The sequence below is a fragment of the Macaca mulatta genome, chromosome 4 (assembly GCF_049350105.2).
Source record: "Macaca mulatta isolate MMU2019108-1 chromosome 4, T2T-MMU8v2.0, whole genome shotgun sequence".
Lineage (NCBI taxonomy): Eukaryota > Metazoa > Chordata > Mammalia > Primates > Cercopithecidae > Macaca > Macaca mulatta.
In genome coordinates, this window is record NC_133409.1 from 86,890,326 (window position 1) to 86,900,835 (window position 10,510).

Below are 10,510 nucleotides of genomic sequence, written 5' to 3' on the forward strand. Positions count from 1 at the left end.
TCTTTGTGCAACTCCATTGGGAGGGGATACCTAGAAGCTTGTGCCGGGTGTTTCCTGAACTTTGCCCTATGTCTTTTTTCCCTTTGTTGATCTTTATCTGTATCTTCTTAATGTAATAAACCATAATTATGAGTATATTAGTTTTTTTGACTCTTGGTACACATGCATATGCACGCAAACCCACAAATTATTTTTTCAAAAGTAATCACATAATTAGATTTCAAATATCTTTTCAGACAAATTTATGTTTGTTACATTATAAACTATTTTCATCATCTATTAGTTTAATGCCATCATTTTCATCTAATTTAGGGGAGAGTCAGGAGATCAAAGAGTGAAAACATTAGAAAGTGACATCTGCTTTGGGCATTATCCTCAAAAGTACAACCAGCTGGGACATATCCAAGTCCTCAATAGACCATGCTCTGTTCCATACAGGCAGGCTCTTTAGGATAATGGGGCAGTGCTAGTGGCTCATATCAACTCTATTAATATGAAGTGAGTTTCTTGGTTGGAGGAAATGTTTTGTAGAAGGAAATGAGGGTTATAATGTATTCGAAGAGTCAATGAAAAGAATTTATGGCAAAGGCATCAGGTGTCGAAGGTGGGTAGGGAAACCAAATCCAAATTCAGAATAATTATCTATTCCCAAAAGGACAAACTGCTCTACCCTCTATGATGAAAAGAGGCTAAAATGATCAACTTGTCAGCTGAAATCTGTCATTTCCCACCCAGTCTTATGCTCTGACTACTTTGGGCTCTTCGTGGTTCCCCACATGTATCACAGTATTTCACATCTCTTAGTGTTTGTGCATACTCTCTTCTCTGCTTGGAATACCTTTCCATTGCTTCTCCACATGGGTAACTGCTTATGTAGGTTTTTTTTTTTTTGACTTTCATGCTTAGCAGAGCAGAAACACAGTGAATGTTCATTGAATTACATGGAAGATGATCTTACCAAAAGAGAATAGAGTGAGAATAAAACCTGATGAAAAACCTTAGAGAATACTTAAATTTAGGCCATATGATATATAATTCTCTATCCAAGGTCTAAATATATATATGAAGATATATTATATATTATTACATATAATCAATATATAATTATATATAATATATATCATTAAATTATATATAACATATATAATAAAATAGATTATATCAATTATATATATTATGTTATATATAATATATAATACATGTAGTATACTATTATATATCATTATAAACTATATATCTCCAATACTGTAACTATATTTGGCTATATATATGATGTGAAGTCAAAGAGGAGAGGGTCTCAGGAAGGAGAGTTGATTGACTATCAGATATTGCAGATAAGTTGTGGGACCTAATTAGATCTCATTCTCCAGGCTCCTCATTGGACTTTATTCTCAGACTGATTCTCTCCATATGGTGGTCACTTCCAATTCAATGTTTATATCCTCCTGTTTAAGAATTCCAGTGGAGGCCGGGCGCGGTGGCTCAAGCCTGTAATCCCAGCACTTTGGGAGGCCGAGACGGGCGGATCACGAGGTCAGGAGATCGAGACCATCCTGGCTAACACGGTGAAACCCCTTCTCTACTAAAAAAAATACAAAAAACTAGCCGGGCGAGGTGATGGGCGCCTGTAGTCCCAGCTACTCGGGAGGCTGAGGCAGGAGAATGGCGGGAACCCGGGAGGCGGAGCTTGCAGTGAGCTGAGATCCGGCCACTGCAGTCCAGCCTGGGCGACAGAGCCAGACTCCGTCTCAAAAAAAAAAAAAAAAAAAAAAAGAATTCCAGTGGAAAAAAACAGCATCTGTTTCCCAATAACTTCTTCAAGAGACCTACATCTAACCCTCACTGACTCTGATGAACCAGTCACTGGGCAGGGGGACATGATGCTCTGCTGGGCCAATCCTAATTCAAGTGGCCAACCCAGAGCTATTGGGATGGGGTCAGCCCATCTGAATTTCTTCAGTGGATTTTCCCTAAAGAAAGTGCAGGTGGGCCAGGTGTGGTGGCTCATGCCTGCAATCCTAGTACTTTGGGAGGCTGAGTGGGGAAGATCATTTGAGCCTAGGAATTCAAGACCAACCTGGACAACATAGGAAAACCCCAACTCTACAAAAAAAAAAAAAATAATAATAATAATAAAGAAATTAGTCAGGCATGGTGGTACAAATCTGTGGTTCTAGCTCTTTGGGAGGCTGAAGTGGGAGGATCACTTGGGCCTGGGAGTTTGAGGCTTCAGTGAGCCATGAAGGTGCCACTGCACTCCAGCCTGGGTGACAGAACAAGAACCTGTCTCAAAAAAATTTTTTTAAATAAATTTAAAGAAAAGAAAGTTCAGGTGGTGTCACTAGAAAAAGGTGAATGAGTGTTAGGCAAAAACAATAGAAATCCACCCTAGCAGTATTTGAAGTAGCATAATTCTCAGCATAGTTAATAAAATACTCTACCAACATGTAGTTCATAAGAGGAACTACAGAAAGGAAAATTATTTTTAAAAATTCTGTACACGTTTGAATCTGTCTCCCTCCTTCTGTGTGGAATGGCAAAATTTGTGGATGGTGGAGAGCAGTCAGTGCCTTTGGAGTGACTGGAGGAGATCTGTGTGAATGCTTACCTAGAGTTCTGTTTTTGAGGCAACAAATTCCGGACATATGTGTGTATATGTATGCGTGTGTATATGTTTTACATACTACCCCTTAAAATTGGCTACAATATACATTTCAAAGTAATATAAATTAAATTCACTATTTTTTCATTCATTAGTTACATTTTTATTTAAGCTTGAAATACTGGTTAGAAGAGGGTACAACAAAACCATATTTGTATCTATCTTATTATCGCCCATATCTGGCTATATCCATGATGCATTACTTCAAATAATAAAATCTGGCCAGAGCACTTCCTATTAGTAAATCCATTTCCTCATATCAGCATTACAAAGGTATTCTACTATGAATGTAATATGGATTTTAGAGTAGTAAGGGACTACAATTCTGCACTGATCATCCAGCGAGACTGGTCATTTTACAAATGAATAAACTGAAGGCCAGAGAATTGAGTAACTTGCCCAAGATATGTCGATGTCAGAGCCAGGTCTAGAGCAGGAAGACTGGGACTAGAATTGTGCTTTTGTTATTATATCCCAATGCTCAATGCTCTCAGACCCTAATGGAAACATCCATAAACATTTAAATACATGTTGCATTTGGATATATGTGGCCCAGTCAAGACTTCTGGTCTTTATTTGAGTCTGTCTCAAAATTTGAAGGATGAGATACTTAGTACACAGGAACTCATCTTAAATCATCCTCCTCCTATTCTACTGTTTAGCCTGAAATTCCTAGGAGCTTCTCAGTCTTTTATTCAAGATCTATCTCTCTGTCTCTCTCTCTCGTTCTTTCTCTCTCTGATCCTGAACATTCACCATCCATTATCCTACTCTCCCACTTATCTGTTTATTCCATGCTACCTTTACGTGACACATTCTCATGCCACTCACAACTATCTATGGATTATTGTTCTTTCTTCTGCTTTGACTTTTTTATTTTTTAAAGATAATCCATGTAGATGTTGTGCCTGTTTTCCTCTAAGAGCAAGGATGGGTACAGAAAATACCAGGAGATGCTAGAAGGGCAGTGTGAGGGAAAGCATACACCTATGGAGGTGTACAGTAATTTATACCGAAAAGCCTATCCTTATATTTCAAATCTGGGCTTGCTCTGTCAATAAGCAGAACTGCAGCTCACCCTTGCTCAGGACATCTTTGTTCTCATAAGAAATGATTGTGTGGATTTGCCACCAGTCAAGAAGGAATGCTCCATTTAAACAGGTGTTGGATCCACCATTAGGTTGCCTTTGGTTCCTATATCAAGCTCTTTCGAATCTGCAGTTGCTAAAGTGGCAGAGTTGTTTTGCTTGAAGCTGGAGGCATATCTCATGCCAGCTTTTGAGGGGGGATAAAACACAATTTAGTAGACTCTCCGTAAAAAGTGGCTGAATGTCCTGCAGGCCCTTAGGTCTTCATGGACTTTTGTAACATGACAAGCACACTGCTCCTTCCTTACCCTACAGGTTGTACAATGAACTTAACTATCAATAAATATTCAAAACTCCAGGGCATACCCAGTGTGGTTCCAGGTGTGGCTAAGGTAATGGTTTCTGTCCTGTTCTGGTTGACTTCTCTTCTTGTATTGAACTGGCTTATTGATTTTTTTTCTGTTCACGTTCTCTATAGTCTGTGTGTTACAGATCACCTCTTCATACCAGAGCTGTTATTGTCAGTTCCCGAGCATGGGCAGCCTTTCCATCAGCATCTGCTTCTTTATCAGCTGTATTTCTCCCCGACAACATGTTCAGCAAAATGCCTGCTGTAGCTGCTTGTTTTCCTAGGAGTGGGGTTTTTATACCTGTGCAGTGTTCGCTGCTCGCTATCTTGTCTCCCTGTAATCTGTACCCTCTCTGCTCCAGGGCAGTGCTGTGGGAAGCACTTTGCAACCCATTCTCCATTTCTGAAAGAAAGGAATAGGTAGAATTAGACCAAAACAAATTCCTCCACTGTACGGAATGTTTGGAGTTTATGATGCTTTGTGGAGTCTCAGGGTTTTATTGTTTAACCATTTCATACCATTTAAAAAGTAGATGATAGTTATGGCAAACGTGGAATATGCATGCATTTTCCTAGTTCAAGTTTATCAAAATAAATGTCCTTTTTGTATTACAGGATGATGACATGATTTTTCTCTTTTGATCTATTAATAAATTTTCTACCATCTAATTAACCTTGCATTTCTGCAATTAATTTACTAGGCCATTCTCTAACATTTAAGAATATTTAAAGTAATTAAGCATATCTTTTGTTTAGGAGTTTTGAGTCAGTTCTTTTAAGGGCGATTGTTCTGAAGTTTGTGCTTTCTTTGTTAGATGGATGCTGACTTCATATAAAGAATAGAGACAGTTTCTTTCTTTATCTATGTTCTGGACCAGTTTATATAGCATAGAAACAATTTGTTCCTGGAAAGTTTGAAATAATTCATCTGTAAAACCATCTGGGTCCTGCACATTTTTGAGGAGTAGTTCTGTGACAACTTTATTTTTTCCATGAAAATTGATTTATTTAGGTTTTCTACCTCTTCAAGGGCCAATTTTGGTAATTTATATTTTCTTAGACTACTGTTCATTTCTTTAAGATTTTATTAATATGGAGTTGTGCAAAGTATTTTCTTGGAGTTCTTTTAATAGTCTCTTGGTTCCCTTTTCATTTCTAAGCTTGTGTATAGGCCACTTCTGACAGCATAATTGGTTCTTGTACAATAGTTAGAAGTCAAGTCATGCTTAGGCAAATTCTTTTTATCCTATTTATGCAATCTTACAAATTAGAGTTCTGGTTCTGTTCATACTATAAAAATACCAATGTTAATCACAGAAGCAAATGCAAGGAAAATACAAAATATACTTGTTAACTAGAAGCAAATATTTATAAATACATAAAACAAATATTTAGAATAAAATATAGATTTCAAATATTTAAAATACTCCATTTGAAAGATGTTTTTTTCTGTGGAATTACACTAGGTAAGCTTTTTCAAAGTGAATTTAGAATGTTTGGATAGAGGGTTTTTTTTTTTTTTTTAACTTTTTTTCTTTTGCTTGAAAATACCTTGAGGCACACAGAGGTCCTCTTCATTAATCCAATGAAGATCTGCCTTGAAAATTTCCATTGCATAAAGTTATTGAATGGTAAATTCTGGAGGATGGGTTTATTTTCATGATAGTTCTATATGGCTCATCATAGGATGACTAGGTAGAGGTGAATCTAGAGACAGAGGCAGGGAGCGGAGAACAATGTGTCATGCATATTATGTACCATATATAGAATTTGGGGCCAGATCTTGTAGATAGTGGGAGGCTATTGAAGAGTTTGAACCATTTGTGTATTAGGTTGGTGCAAAAGGAATCGTGGGTTTGCAATTACTTTTCATTGCAAGAAGCACAATTACTTTTGCACCAACCCATTTTGCACTTTATAAATACAACTCTGACAGCAATGTGAGGCATAGATTAGAAGGAAGAAAACATGAAGGCAGGGATACTAGCTATAACAGAAGGGAAATAAGTTAGAGGTCAGAAGGGTCAGATCCAAGTAATATTTAAAAGGCATAAGGGCAAGACTTAGAGACCAGTTGAACGTGAGGAGTAAGGTGAGAAGAAACATTCAGATTGGTTTACAGATCACCCATCGCCTGAATAATTGAATGAATTATGGTAACAATTCAATTACTCAAGGTAATTCAGACAGGCCCCTCCATTTTAGGATTATTTTCTCAAATTTTTTTAAATCTAAAACTGCTACTCCCCCTCCCTAGTGGGTTTCAACTGGAGTACACAGTAATGCCTAGTGCCTGCACTTGCATTCTCAGCTGAGAGACTCTTACCCCAGTGACCTCTTATGCCTTCCCAGCCATCTTCTCTGTGTACTGAGCTTGTCAGATGGTTACCAACAAAGCATTACCAGATGACTCGCTTTTCCATTTCTTTGAGTACTCTGTAGACTCCCAGTGAAAATTTATAATGTTGGTGAATGCAATCCTCAGTTGTCCTGGGCAATTTAAAGAATTAAAATTATTGTGTATGTACTCCTTAGAAAATCACTTTCTGATTTAGAATTTCTTCACATACCAATCTGTACTCAAAAACTATTTTCACAGTCTTGATGAAAGCAGGTGAAATTCTGGATAAAACACTTTGAGGAAGGAGATGCTTTACTGTTTTTTCCATAATCCCTCTCTCATCACCAATCCCAATATACTTCCAGCCTTTTTTCCCCTTTGTCTTAGTCTGTTTTCTGCTGCTACAATAGAATACCTAAGACTGGGTAATTTATAATGAAGATAAATTTATTGACTGACAGCTCTGGAGGCTGAGAAGTACAATATCAAGGTGCTAGCATCTGGTGAGGGCCTTCTTGCTGTGTCATCTCATGGTGGAAGGAGGAAGGGCCAAGAGAGGACCCAAGTTATCCTGTGATAATGGCACCAATCCCATCCATAAGGGTAGAGTCCTCATGGCCTAATCACCTCTTAAGGGTCCACCTCTTAATACTGTTACAATGGCAATTAAATTTCAACATGAGTTTTGGAGGGGACAAAATTCAAACAACAGAACCCCTGCATGCTTTTGTTCATGCTACTGTCTTTGTTGGGAAATCCTAGAAATTGTACCTTTTTTTTTAAGCTCAGTTCAATATGCCAACTCCTTTAAAAAGCTGGTCCTAGTGGCAATCTTGTCTTATTTTATGCTCCCATAGATTTTTACTCGTGATACTTTTAAACCCTCTTCTTGTGGATTATTTGTACACACGGATTATGTCCTTGGCTTGATAGTGAGGTCCTTGTTAGTCTTTATTTCTCCTACAACATTTAGCATAGTGCCTTTCACATAATAAATCATCAAAACAAATTTGTTGAGTTAAATTTCTAACTGAAAAGGAATGATAAAATATTATAACAAGGTTTATATGTTATATATTATGATAAGCTTTAGGTATTTTAAACTGATGAGAGGCCTTGACTTGAGACTTGGGGTGTGTGTTCGTGTATATGTATGTGTGTGTGTGCACATGTATATTTCATGCAATATATATTGATATATCATTTCCTTCAGCATTTCTATAAATTATTGTTCTCACTATTTGGACTTAACTTTGTGTATAAATTTGCAAAGATCTGAAGGGCCTACCTGGGAAAACCAAGGAATTTGAGTGATGGCAAGTTATGACACACATCTAGTGTTTAATTTGGATAGTAACTGGAAGTTTATACTAATTATTCAGGTCTGATTACAAATTAACAAACCCTAATAGCAGCTAAATGTGAAAATTTGAACATCAAAAGTGATAGCAAATATTATAAGAAAGAGCAAGAAAGAAATTTCAATACTTTACTATAGTTCCTACTTTAATTTGAAAAATGTATTAGCATTTTGCTATCTCAAAATATTTGCTAGATATATGGAATAGTGTCTATTTTGGAAGTGAGATAAACCTCATAAAGTAATTATTTAGAACATGTACACATTTATGAATTATATCTCACTAACAATATAATATACATCTTCCATTCAAATATATTAATATCAATTATTTGATATTTGAGAATTTTTTTTTCAGTTGCAGCATTCCAACTAACATAACCATCTCTTTCCATAAACAGGGATCTGTGCTAGTTTTACACTAATTCCTAAGATGATTAATTGATATATTGGATGTAATGCTTTAAAAAATCTGAACCTTGTTTGGTGCTTGAAGTAACAAGCCCTAAGCCATGGGTTAATCAAGAAAACTATACATTGGTCTTCATTAACATATCAAGAATCAGCCCACCAATAACAGAATCACTAAACATGTACATTTACTGTGGAAAACTCAATTACACTTAACTCAGCTTGAAAATATCAGTGTCTTAATAATCTCTTGTTTGATATAGACTAGAACTTTTCCTGTGGAGAGAGCATAGTTCTTTTGCAGATTTTCTTTGATTAACCACATTTAAGAGCAGATACCATTATCCACACTTGACAAAATATCTAGAAAGTGAAGTAATTCAGCCAACGTCACACTGCCAGAGAGAGACCTAAATCAGCTCTAGACATCTTGGCTGCAATTAACATTCTCCTGAATCCAGAAATAAGTAGGAAAACATGTATTTCTATGCTTGGACAGTTCCAAGTTGTTGTAAGGTCCCAGATGATGCTGTCACCAACCTCTGCTTCCCTCCAAATGCTAATGAAGGGTGAAAAGTGATGGAGGAGACACCTGACAGGAGTTTTCCTGGAAAAGGATATAGATGAGAACCTGAGACACGACTATGTGTCCAACTCTTGTGAGCTGTGGATTGGCAACAAACATTCTATATCATGATTTAAATTTGCGATAACGTGGTCATTCGTGAGTGTAGAATGAGTCACAAAGCACCCAAGGGCAATACGTGTCCCTTTGAATATACTGGAGAACAACAGTTGCCATGGATGTGTTCTGGGGATCCCCTGGTGCTGGTTAATGATAAAACAAGAGGTAGGAAAAGTTTGAAGGTAAGGTGAAGTTGGTAGAGTTGTCCTAGGCTCTTGGTATCTTGGTATAATCCTTCCTCAGATTTAATTTTGGTGCCTGGTTGATACTTTTATCTTACATAGAGGATGCCAGAAAATGGGGAAAAGAAAAGGAAAGAAAAGAAAAAAGAAAAGAAGAACATGGAATAGAAGTTTTGGTTGGTATTAGATCTGGATTAGAAAATAAAAGGCACATCTCCTGACATTTCTCTATCATATGGCACTGGAAGTGAAACCTATTTGTCACCGAGGACTAGATGCTCTTTAGAAATCATTCTTAGTTGTATCGTTATTTTATTGCACTTAAGTAAAGAGCTTTTGAAAATTATAGAAGAACAAAATTTATTCCCCACATGCCTTATTCTCATTAATTGCCCTCTGTGAATGCATAGAAGTGTGGCTGTTTTTTTCAAACAGATAACTTAAGGCAAATAAAGTATTACAAGGTCTTATTGACAGCAACAGGTAAAAGAGCAAGATGTCCTCTATTTAGATATAAAAACAGCATAGCTCAAAGAGAACGTGAACTTACTGATTCAACGTGTTTTCAGAAGATGAAGGTCTGTTAGAGTCCTGAAGAAAACAAGACTGAGAAAAGTTTGCCCATAAATCAGCAATTACTGGTGGTTAGTCAATATTACAGGTTTGATAAAGTGCCAGAGCCCACTAATGATATGAGAACATTAAGTCTTTGGTCACAAAGTCACAGCAAGTCCTTGCTCAGATTTACTTTGGAGCTGTCTGGACTTGGAGCTGTTGCTATGAATAATAAATCTGATGTTTTTCTTATGCCCTCATTTCTGTGGCATTGTGCTGCACTCACACTTGGTGAAAACTAAGTTGGGCCGAAATGCAACAGCAGCTGCAGACGTGACACTACTGGTTTAGAATTTTTACATATAGAAAGTGAAACTGATCAAGCTCATGTATTCTTGGTACATGCCAAAATTCTGTCTCCCAAATTCTGCTGATATTGGTTACTGGGTTGCTCAATTACTTTCAAGAAGGGCCAGGTATTTAGTCTTCTGAAATGAAAGGGATGCCCACTTGTGCCATCACCTCCTAGGTTTTTAATCTTGCACTTGCCTTTACAGTAAAATGAAAATAGAATATGGAATACCTCTCCCCATTCCCAAGGAAATTCAAAAACTGTCTAAAGGAGTCAACACAGATTTTTAACAAGATTCTATCCATTTGCTTGGCTTGTGTCTCCAGCTAAAGTTAAGGCATTGCTTTATAATTTTAGTACCTGTTCATGGTCAGTCTTCATAGTTCAGATAAAATATTCTGCAAGTGAAATAGTCTACAACTTTCTACTCAGGTGTAGTTCTGGATTCGGTGACATCTGTATCACCTGGGAGCTTGTTATTAATTTAGAACTCAGGCCCCACCCAGAATCAGAACCTGCATTTTA